The 13,285-nt window shown below is 42.4% G+C and overlaps 1 pseudogene; it reads right to left on the bottom strand.

Moving 5' to 3' along the window:
- Nucleotides 1-2,620: 2,620 nt before the first annotated feature.
- Nucleotides 2,621-12,426, bottom strand: LOC139474102 (uncharacterized; annotated as a pseudogene).
- Nucleotides 12,427-13,285: the final 859 nt, after the last annotated feature.

Genomic DNA, 13,285 nt, shown 5'->3' with positions numbered 1-13,285 from the left:
GCGCTAAAAATAGAAGACTGGTGGCTATTGTCTCAAAATTGATTTCATGCACTTAGTGATCGATCAGTCATAGCAGCTTGCGAAACTCTCCCGACGTGATATTGCTGGAATATTGCTAAAAGCGGCTTAAAAGCAAACTCAACAAAAAGTAACAACAACAGTAGTATTTGTACTACGTCAGTTTTCATTCACTCGTATAAATTCGCAGCGCTGTAAAATTGAGAAATGTAATATACAGTGACTAGCAGACAATGCCTATCAATATACATTTGATCACATGCCTCTAATGTGCAACACGTGATGATCCGGGTTAGAACTGGTCATGCTGTTTGGTTCATGCATGTCATCGTAACCTAGTTGCATAGATCGATGCTCATGGTGCATATCACAGGATTGTCTGGTGTATTGTCGATTGTTTACACACGATGACAGATTACGTTATTGTACCTGTAGTGTGTCAGGTAGAAATAACTTGCCGGTCAGAATGGCACTATGCTGAGGGACCGATGCCTCAGTTTTACATTCTTCGTATGTGTGTGTGTGTGCGCGTTTGTCTGTGTGTGCGTTTATGTGTGTGCGTGTGTGTGTCTCTGTGTGTGCGTTTGTGTGCGTGCGTGCGTACTCAGTGGGAGTAATATAGGTGAAGGCTTAAAAACATATTTCATGGCACACACGTTTTTTAATAATTTTTTTTACAGAAACTGCACTGCAAAGATACACTTTTAAATCAAGTGGCATAATGGAACAATGAACACCAGCATCTAATTTCACAAGCCCTGGACAGTCCAATAGGTGAACAGTTCGATATACATTTAGTCCGTCATAATTGACAATGTTTTCCACTGTTTATACATGTCTTATGGACGTATCATTCCTGCTGTATGTAAACGCACTTTCCCTTTAAACAAGAAGGACATACATATATAATTTCATACTTTGAAGTTTACACTGTTTCTTTCATGCTGATTGGCTGAAGGGGTAGTCACGTGATCTGATATTTGGAGTTCACACACCTGTGAAGGGACAAAACAAGTTCACACGATGTGAACAATTTTTTGTGTGAAATTGATCGTGTGAACTTTTGCCGGAACTACTTTCCGGGATTTCACCGCATTCTCGATCGGTGTTTACGATCAACTCGTTTTTCTATTTTCTTTTTAATTCCTGCATTTATCAGCAATTTAATTAATAGAGTATTTTTGCCTGGTCCTGTAAATTTTCATCTGATTTATAAATTGGTTCTGGTGTTTGATGTCGTCTACATGAAACAAAATGGATTGTCCTTATGGTGATGTGGATATGGAATGGCTATCTTTCAATACTAATAACGCAAGTGAAGAAAATTAATTCTGTAAAATTACCGAGGTGAACGAAATTGATTTATTGAGCGATATTGATTTTGATGCCTTGTTTTCGGAAACGACAGGAAAACAATGAAAACAATGTCGACCCTGCTCAGATGTGGCCGCTGACACAGAGCAAACGCGACTGCTCCTGATCAATCCCAAACTAAAATCCGATTCACTATCGTATCGGGACAAATAATCTACGATTTTGAGAAACCATGCTCCGTGAATTCTAGGACGAGAAGCAGCGGCACATGAGGAGAGAAGGGGCACAGAAATGAAGCTGACATCAGGTCATACAGTAGGTCCATCTCAGGTGACAAGAAACACCAGCTAAGCAAAGTATGACAACACACGCGACAAATCCCAAACTCCAAATATAACACACCCTGACGTTGAAAATTAACACAAAACACACAAGTTTCAGAGCACTCGGTTCAACCCCCACCAGTCCATTCCGCATCGTCCGAATTGGTTTGCAATTATCCGAACACAAGGAACACTTTCATAAATCGGCGATATTCCCAATTTGCTAGTGCCATGAGAGGGTTCACGCGTCGGGGCGTTTTCCATAACTGCTCCATAAACGTCAATTAACAGCAGTAAGTATAAATTTCATCCTCATGCTCCTGTTCGACTCGAAATGCACCTCTTTACAAACTTATATGAGATCATATATAAATCCGCGCTTGAAGGTTGACCTCGCCTCGGTGCATCGAGGTCATGTTTATATTTTTGTTCACCTTTCTGTAACCTATTTTTAAGATTTGATTTATCCCAAATATTGTTTGTAAATTTGTTCAGAGAATGAAATTATGTTGACAAATTTCTCGATTATGTGAACTATTTTTCTTTTGCGTTACTGAGCATGAGTGGAGAAACGTATGTGACCGAGAGCCGACAAATACCGACAAATTAACATTGTTGCAATGTTCTTCCGCGAAACAAGAGGACGTTTAAGCAAACATTGTTACGACATTATTCGGCGAGACCAGTAAATACAAAGTATGAATTTATAAGCTCGGAGGTTCACACAGTTTAACCAGCGCTTTTAAATCGAACCCATCCAAACTGACGTTCAATTCTTAAATAATCAGAATACTTTGTTTACAAGATTCATAAATGTGAAGCTGTAAAGCTTAAATCAAATGAACAAGAACTATTTAAGATATATTCTACCCCAAGGAGACTTCCACATCAATGCGATTGAATAGATTGTTGTCACTCTCATGATGAATCAAATGCTGTACCTTCATATTGCATGCTAAAATGTTAAGTACGGTCAGTGAAATACATAATGAATATTCATGGCACTTGTATGTTATGTCAAACTGAGATTAATCAGCAAAATATATATTCTCATCAAATATATGTGTCTGCTTTAGTCTAAAACTCGAGAGTGCTGATTTGTTCCTCGTTGCTGTGTTGAGGGATGACATTGTCCATGTACCAGTTGACCCAGATGGGGATGCCGTCTTTGCCAGGGGTGTGGAGCCAGGCTGACACTGAAGGAGACAAACTGTAAAGCTGTCTGACTGGCCACAGCAGAGGATGAGCCAAGCGGGGAGGGACACAGTCCACATAGCAGGAGGCCAACACACCGTTGACGACTATGGTTCCAGACATGGTAAGAGGAGCAAACACACCAATCTCTGTTGACGTGGACAGCCCTGTCACAACCCCCTCCTCAAAGAGTGTCTTCTCGTGGTTGTAGATAAGCACACGATCTGCTAACTTAACCTGAGCTGCAGGCACTGTGTGCTTTGTTCCATCAGACACCAAGTAGACGTGGTGATCAGGTGATGATTGTATGTGATGCTTTGTAGTCGAGATGTTGATGTAGTTGTTCATTCTATACTCGTCGGAATGGATAATCAAGTACACCTCAGAATAATAAATTTTCCCATTGTCAGTTAAGGACAGGACCCTATCACCAACACGAACATTCTTCATTTTTATTGTCTGACCATCTTCAAGCATCAATGTAGCATCACCAGGAAAGCAGCTGTAGGCTTCTTCCTTTGCTTTTTGTGCTAGCCTGTTGGCGACGATTCTTTCTATTTCTTCTTCTCTGTCCTTCTCAATTCTCATTTGGTCTTTAGCTTTCTCTTCTTCCCGTATTTGTGCCGCCGTTTCTAAAAGATCATTTGTATACTTCTGACCTATGTTTAGCTGATCGATGATGACTGTAAGTTCTGCCACTTCATTGCGTAATTTGCCTTTATCGGATTCCGTGTTGTCAAAAAGAACATATCTCTTGTTACATTCACTTAAAAGCTTTACCAAACCGCCATTTTGTTCATTGATGTAATCATCGATCTTCAGACCGCTCTTCCTGTGATTTCTGTAAAAACTGTCACCATGCGTGAACACAACTATTGTGTGACTCATGAGAACATGTTCACCAAACAGCTTCTTCAACATGTGTATAGTCATATATTCTTCAGGTGTCATGCGCGCCTGTATGCTCAACACTAAGAGAAATGCATCTACTCCATCAGGGCTCTTTGAAATGGCAGATGCAATTTCCCTCAGCGTTTCTTCCAGTGTGTCCTCATTGACGGAGGTAGCCATGATGCCAGGTGTATCGATCAGACATATCTCTCGCCCCCCAACTACTCCACATTCTTTTTGGCATTTAGTTGTTACCAGATTCGATGACATTTTTGAAAGAAATAAGTCTTGTCCCAAAATCGAATTCGCAGTTGCACTTTTGCCATGTCCTTTCTTCCCGATCAAGACGAGATCTAATCTGCTTCCTTGTGGTAGATCCTTAAATGCAGTACTAGTTCCATTCTGAAGGAGACAACACATGAAAACACCATGAAAATACATTGGTAGACTGTTGCGTGAACAATACCGATGTCAGTATGGACAAAGCAAGGTCTACCGATGTGAACCTGCTTAGTTTTACATGACAGACTGGTGACGTTATTCCATCAGTTAAAGGCTCATAAGGGCGGTCGGGTAGCCTAGTGGTTAAATCGTTCGCTCGTCACGCCGAAGCCCCGGGTTCGATTCCCGACATGGGTACAATGTGTGAAGCCCATTTCTGGTATCCCCCGCCGTGATTTTGCTGGAATATTGCTAAAAGTGGCTTATAAGCAAACTCACTCACTACCACTACTACTACTACCACTACCACTACCACTACTACTACTAAACGGCGTAAAACCATACTCACTCACTCACTAAAGGCTCATAAGGTTTATCTGCCCAAAATATTGCCTAAATTGGCATAAATGTTTGTCATTACATTTGCTTCAAAGATGGTCACATGCTATTCACACACAAAGTGTAAGTGTATATTTTTCAAGAAGGAAGAGATAAAATATGAAACACCTCTCCCTTTTCATTTTTGAGGTTGCAAAACCATTATGTTTCAGTGATTGATAATTACACACTAATGATATAGTCGGACGCGTACAATCGACTCTGCTTTCAGAAGAAATTTCTGATGAATATGTAAAGGGTTTTGTTGCATCTGTTTACAATCACCTTTTGCAATGATTGGTTGGTTGGTTTGTTGTTTAACGCCACACTCAGCACTATTTCAGCGATATGATGCTGGTCTGTAAATAATCGAGTCTGGACCAGACAATTCAGTTATTGACATCATGAGCACTGATCCGCGCATTGGAGATACGATGACATGCATCAACCAAGTCAGCGATCCTGACCACCCGATCCCGTTAGTCGCCTTTTACGACAAGCATAGTTGCCTTTTACGACAAGGATGAATTCCTGAAGACCTATTCTACCCCGGATCTTCACGGTCCCTTTTGCAATGAATTGTAAAACAAGTATTTTGATAACTCAACTAAGTCTTAAAATCTAAACTATAGAGATACTTGACAAGAGAGGATGGTTATTTATGTGTCAAATTATATATTACGTAATTATGGACCCACAACAAAGACACATACCTGGAGACTAAGTTGTTGCTCTAATGCAACAACCTCTTGCACGAAGTTCCCTAGCCTTCTGTTTTCCTCATACATGTCAAAGGACTGTTTTGTCTGAGATGAACCTTCGCTTTTTGTTACATCAAATTTTAATATGACGTTATTGAAAACTGTAATTTCACCATCGATGCGGTCTTGGAGTTGGGACAATTTTTGTTCTTGTTGATTATTCAAACTAGTATAATTTATCCCATCAACCAGTATCTGTAGTCTCGTCCGAGCCTGAAGAACGTCATCATACTGATCCTCCAGGCGAGACAGCTGGACGTCCAGGCTCCTGTCCTTCAGCACTTGCGGCAGTTGGGGATCTAGGACACTAAGTGCGACCAGCTCACACATGACAGGTACACCTTTTCCGCCATTCAACGTCATCACTTCACCCTTGAAGTTGTCTAAGGCCTCAAGCATGCCGCTTACGTTTGTTGGCTTTTTCATATTTATTTCGTTTGAATAATATGCTATTTCAATTCTTGAGTTAGATTTCAAATCTTCCTCAAGTCTTTTAAAATTGTTTCTAGTGACCATGTCAACTATTCCGGATTCACTGAGACGAGCATCAACTGTTGCTTTGATTTCCTCAAAGTGACGAGAGTCAGATCCCACAATCCTGATCCTGACCATCATGTCTCCTCCATATATCAGACTGCTAATGTAATGGGTTCCCATTGGGTTTTCATTCCAGCCAGGCCTCGTCTCCTTCTCAGTCAGGATTGTAGTTAACTAGGGGAAAAGGTGACAGAAGCATGATATTGTATTTTATCATATAATGGGTAGGTTTCTCGGCAGGATAAAGCCAACGGATAAAAACGATATCCGTTGGGGTCATATGCGGATAGAGATGCAAATATCAAAGGTCAAGTAGGGACTACTTTCAGTGTTTATAAACAAACATGGCGTCGCCCTCGTCCTTCGGCGATCGAGTCAGAATTAACCATCGGGAATCTGGATAAACTACAGGGATAATTGCTATCATTATCAAAAGAACAGTCTAATATACTGAAAATCTGTGTCTCAATGTGACGTAGCTAAGGGATTTTATAAGTTTTGGCAACTTTGGAGATACAACTTTCGAAACATTTGCTAGGGCACGAGGCCTAGCCAAGCGGGATCAGTAGCCATATCTATGCTTGTAGACCTCTGCGGCTTGAAACCTTCTCCACAAATTAAAATAGTTGGATTTGGCCGAAATATGTTTGAATTGTTTCCTTGTTTCGTTTTGTCGCTGTGTGTACATCTGACTACACTTCTTATCGTTATGACAGGACAGGCCGACTGTCAGCAACGTGTGACCGTGGTCGTGACGTCTCATAGACTAGGGTTAGAGTAGCTTCCCTTTCACAAAGGGCAGTTACTCTAGCGGACAGACCGATGTATTGTCGCGAAAAGCAATTAAAAGCAATTGTTGTTTTGCGTTTATGTTGCTTCGCCACTGTATAAGAAATAGATTTCAGTTGGAACTATATTGGCTACTGTCACTGTCCGACTGACACATCACTTACCCTGTGACGTAATAAATATTAATGCGCACATTCCAGGAAAACTCGCAATGTTTCCGTAATGTTTGTGAGAGAGTGAAAGCGCTTTTGAAGAACAGATTTTAAGAATGACATAATATGATAAAGAGGTTATCACGCTTGTGTGTTTGGGGATGGTAAATATCCTGTATTAGGAATAAACACCATGTATTTAGCTCGCTAAGGCTCGCTAAATACAATGTTTATTCCTAATGCAGGATATTTTCCATCCCCAAACACACAAGCGTGATAACCTCTATGTTTAATACTCAAAAGGCCAAGCGAGTAGGGTGTACTTTGAGCTAACACTAGATGGCCGACTTTGCTGCTATAGTTTTATGTCTCATAATTTGATGTTCACCCCCTCGTCCTAGTCTAAATATGGTTCAGACTTAATGCGAACATTTGACAAGCGATTTATGCAAACACGACTTTAAAAAAAATCCCGACATCATCAAAATACTTTTGATTTTTCTAACATTAATGGAAGACTATATACTACTACATATACCTGCTCACGAAAAACATACATTTTTCTTCTGTGTATAGTGTATCCCATTCAAGAAACATGTGTAACGTACTTTACTACCACGATATCCATAAACTCGATTAGGGAATCTTTGAACGTCCATGTGTGTTACTGATAATGAACTGTTGAACTTATACATATTAACTGTGCAGGACATCAGTTTCAGAAACATCAACTGTACATTGCGATGCTAAAATCATATGTACATCAGTTGTTAATCCAGGGTGTATTTGACATACCTGATCACAAACTACACATTCTCTAATTAAGTATCAGATCACAGTATCCGACCAAGACCGACACACACTTAGCAAGATATCGATAAGCTAAGGTGAAATGGGGTTTAACATGGCGCTCAAGATTAATGCACTTATATAGCGACGTGCATGTACGCGCGCGCGTGCGTGCGTGCGTGCGTGCGTGTGTGCGTGCGTGCGTGTGTGGTTGCTTGTACTAATTCGGACTAATGTCAACCCTATAGAAACAGCACACTGAGATACCAGGCCGCATTTTAACATGAATACCCCACTCAGACACAGTATACAGACTGCGAGTTGACCAGTCCTTGTTTTACACCATTAATGCCGAGCGCAAGGCATGGTAACAACAAGTACCGTCTTTAAGTATGACGCGGATGGGGGTCGAACCGCGGACCACGAAGTCGGCCAGCAAGATACTGACATTGGAGAGAATAACCCATGTATTAATGAATGTACCTGAAACAGCAACACATTATACTCCAAGTTGACACACATGACATATAGTCATTCTTAAGTCATTCCCTTTGGGATTAGTTCTAAATGTATAATTAGATACTAAAATGAATTTCATCCTAACTTGTCCTTCAAAACTTGAATAGACATTAAATTAGCCGAAATGAAGTAGAATACATTGTAAAGCGGATCTCTGGAAACATCACTTGTCCAGTTAGGCAAGTTACGATCGGTAGTTCAAAAACGAGGGAATTTTAAATAATTTCCAGATGTTTCCTTAATGAACAGATATACAAAGAATTATGCGAGCGAGACTGAAAGATACACCAGGCACTATCAACATGATGGAACTTCGAGATGTGGGTGTTTGGTTTTGTCCTCTAAATATTTGAAGACTTTCAACAGTTTATATTTAAGCACTCCTTCGTTTGTTTGTTTGTTTGTTGTTTAACGCCGTAATCAGCAATATTCAAGCTATATGATGGCGGTCTGTAAATAATCGAGTCTGGACCAGACAATCCAGTGACATCATGAGCATCAATTACTCAATTGGGATACAATGACATGCATCAACCAAGTCAGCGAGCCTGACCACCCGATCCCGTTAGTCGCCTCTTACGACCAGCTTGGGTTTTAAGATCAGTTCTAACGGGTTTTAAGCACACAATGTAAGCCTGTATATACATACTGTTTCCACATGTACTGCAACCAGAATGTCCAATGTGTTTACTGGAGATCTGTCCTCTCTCAATTATGACCATATCCCGTCCAGGGTCACAATTCCGGCCTTGACATTGAGAGAAATGTACCGGCTGACATCGAAAACGTTCCTGATATCCACACCCTTCTTTATGACGGAGTAGCGAATTGTGTTCTGATGTGACTCTACTGTCTGTGGCTTAGCCCCATCCGTGAAGATGTCAAGCCCGAGAGAGAATGTGCGCAGGTCGTATATTCTACCAAGACTCATGCCACGCTGGTAGGGCACATGCATGCCATTTGCCTGGATTTCTGTGGAGCATACACAACATATTTAACACGGCAAAACGCCCCATGAAGCCATGTGTCCGTAGGCATGTTATGTTTATATTGTTTGTTGTTTAACGCCGCACTCAGCAATATTCCAGCTATATGACGGTGGTCTGTAAATAATCGAGTCGGGACCAGACGATCCAGTGATTGACATTATGAACATCGATCCACGCAATTGGGATGCAATGACATGCATCAACCAAGTCAGCAAGTCTGACCACCCGATCCCGTTAGTCGCCTCTTACGACAAGCATAGTCTCTTTTTACGACAAGCGTGGGTTGCTGAAGACATATTCTACCCCGGATCTTCACGGGTCTATCATGTATGGTGCATTCCTTCAATTTGTCTTTTGCGCATTAATGATTCATTTCCCCATACCAAGCGCTGTTTCTCTATAACTAACATTGCTGAATAATAATTTCACACCAGCTGTTCGGTATAATAGCTATCTGGACAGATTCAGTATTCTCGAATGAGTGAGTCAATTTGGTTTTACGCCGCTTTTAGCAATATTCCAGCAACATCATCGGGGAATACCAGAAATTGGCTTCACACTTTGTACCCATGTGGGGGATCGAACCCTGCTCTTCAGCGTGACGAGCGAACACGTTAACCACTTGGCTGCTCCACCTCCCCCAGTTTGCGCGAGGCCATATCTTTAGCAGTCAGCAGTAGTTCTTAATATTGCCATGGATACAGTATCGAGGATAATGACGGAATATCACACGAGCCAAGACATGCGCGAAAAAACACTATTGCTGTGTCCAGCAAATGTCTCATTGAATCCCTGTCTCAAAGAATAACCCTCATGTTTTCATTGATGTCAGTACAACGTTGGACACCGCTATCCCACACTTCACACAAAAATCCATTCCTCAAGCAATGGGACATTTGTCACTGAACATGCTGACCGTAGATATGTCCAGTTGCATATCTGTGTTAAAGGTTCGGGAGAATTAGTCAAAAATGAAAGAAAAGGCCACCTGAAGTGTACTGAGAAAACAGTATGTGAAATAATGGAATACCACATTGATAACACACTGACTTCCACATTGACTTCCACACTGACTTCCACGCTGACTTCAACACTGTCTTCCACATTGGCTTCCACACTGACTTCCACACAGAGTTCCACACTGAGTTCTACATGACTTCCACGCTGACTTCAACACTGTCTTCCACATTGGCTTCCACACTGACTTCCACACAGAGTTCCACACTGAGTTCTACATGACTTTCACACTGACTTCCACGCTGACTTCAACACTGTCTTCCACATTGGCTTCCACACTGACTTCCACACAGAGTTCCACACTGAGTTCTACATGACTTTCACACTGACTTCCACGCTGACTTCAACACTGTCTTCCACATTGGCTTCCACACTGACTTCCACACAGAGTTCCACACTGAGTTCTACATGACTTCCACACTGACTTCCACGCTGACTTCAACACTGTCTTCCACACTGGCTTCCACACTGACTTCCACACAGAGTTCCACTCTGAGTTCTACATGACTTTCACACTGACTTCCACGCTGACTTCAACACTGTCTTCCACATTGGCTTCCACACTGACTTCCACACAGAGTTCCACACTGAGTTCTACATGACTTTCACACTGACTTCCACGCTGACTTCAACACTGTCTTCCACATTGGCTTCCACACTGACTTCCACACAGAGTTCCACACTGAGTTCTACATGACTTTCACACTGACTTCCACGCTGACTTCAACACTGTCTTCCACATTGGCTTCAACTCTGAATTCCACACAGAGTTCCACACTGAGTTCTACATGACTTTCACACTGACTTCCACGCTGACTTCAACACTGACTTCCACACAGAGTTCCACACTGACTTCCACACAGAGTTCCACACTGAGATCTACATGACTTTCACACTGACTTAACCACCTGAACTAGGAATAAAGATGGACAGTGAAACATCCTCATTTAGTTATTTGCACAAAAACCAAAATACTTTCCACAAGACTGTTTGACGAGAAGGTTGACTTCAAGTTTCCAAGGTCAACTTTCCCTTCATGTCGAGCAATAGTCCATTTTATGCAACCTTTGATGTCTACATTTCACGACTTTTAAGATACACTCAAGCATGCTCTATTAAGGAATATTACAAAACGCTTTATGTACAACATGAGGAGGACATCTCAAAATGTGACGCATCAGTGACTGACATGTCTGGTGCAAAACTCTGTTTTGACGTGGGCCATGTCTTCCCACAAGAAGCAAACACACAGAGACAGGCACGGACAAACACACAGAGACACGCACGGACAAACAGACAGAGACGGGCACGGACAAACACACAGAGACACGAACGGACAAACACACAGAGACACGCACGGACAAACACACAGAGACGGGCACGGACAAACACACAGAGACACGAACGGACAAACACACAGAGACAGGCACGGACAAACACACATAGACACGCACGGACAAACACACAGAGACAGGCACGGACAAACACACAGAGACACGAACGGACAAACACACAGAGACAGGCACGGACAAACACACAGAGACACGCACGGACAAACACACAGAGACAGGCACGGACAAACACACGGAGACACGCACGGACAAACACACAGAGACAGGCACGGACAAACACACAGAGACAGGCACGGACAAACACACAGAGACAGGCACGGACAAACACACAGAGACACGAACGGACAAATACACAGAGACAGGCACGGACAAACACACAGAGACAGGCACGGACAAACACACAGGGACAGGCACGGACAAACACACAGAGACACGCACGGACAAACACACAGAGACACGCACGGACAAACACACAGAGACAGGCACGGACAAACACACAGAGACACGCACGGACAAACACACAGAGACAGGCACGGACAAACACACAGAGACATGCACGAACAAACACACAGAGACGGGCACGGACAAACACACAGAGACACGCACGGACAAACACTCAGAGGCATGCACGGACAAACACACAGAGACACGCACGGACAAACACACAGAGACACGCACGGACAAACACACAGAGACACGCACGGACAAACACACAAAGACGGGCACGGACAAACACTCAGAGACATGCACGGACAAACACACAGAGACACGCACGGACAAACACACAGAGACACGAAAGGACAAACACACAGAGACACACACTTGGTGTTCACAAAACAACATTTTAGAACCTTGTCAACCATACTTCTAAAGCATGCAACAATTGAGTACTCACTCTGATGTATGCTTGTGTCGAGTCCTATCATATATAAGAACAGCATGCTCTTTAGAACCAGCAGCATGGTGGTGATTCCCTAGGAACACAGGCACAATGCGGTTGGCTACTGTACTTCAGCCTCTAATGTATCAGGCACATTTATTGATCAACTACGATCACAATGGTTGTTTCACATACGAGCGTGCCTGGCGCTAAAAATAGCCGACATTACGTATCGGGAAATCCACTGTTGACTTGTCAAGGCATGAGTTTTGTGCACTAACGTTCTGAAAATAATGACCCGCCTCTAATGCTTGTCATCATTTTTTAACCTCCCATGTCCTCGTACATTTGTCACGACATCCCCCTCAGCCCTCCCAACCACCCACCCCCGAAAAGACGATAATGTTTTATTATCAAATGTCCATATTTTCATGACCCTCCCTAAATTTTTATGGCCCTCACCAAGAGACTGTCATATCTTTGGCTACCCACCCCTGATTTCCTTTGCTCCCCCCCGCGTTACCGTTTTTATAGCTAAAATGGACAGATTTGTTATCGAATAAAAATAAACAATATCGGTTTTGAAACATTTAGTGCAATCAACACAAATGTCACTGATCCACCTTTACAGATATGGAAACGTCATAGAAAAAAAGATGACGTCACTATTGTATGTGACGTCACCTATCCCTATAACAACGGGCGTGATAATGGCCCATCGTCAAACAATATGAGGGGTTTATCAAGTTACAGTGTCCCGATCATTTCTGATAACATGCGGGGGGTTTAATGATACGTCTATCCATTTTAGCTACAATACTCGTCGATTTTAATGGGCCATCGATATCAGCCCGGGTGGTAAGAAATTGGTGTGACGTCCCTTAGTGCGTCGTCTGCTCGTCTAATTGGCTAGCTTCCAAACAAGGTGAAAATGTATTGCA

The sequence above is a fragment of the Haliotis cracherodii genome, unplaced genomic scaffold (genome assembly GCF_022045235.1).
Source record: "Haliotis cracherodii isolate W230 unplaced genomic scaffold, xgHalCrac1.p SCAF_3, whole genome shotgun sequence".
Taxonomy (NCBI): domain Eukaryota; kingdom Metazoa; phylum Mollusca; class Gastropoda; order Lepetellida; family Haliotidae; genus Haliotis; species Haliotis cracherodii.
This window is presented reverse-complemented; position numbering and strand designations above follow the sequence as displayed.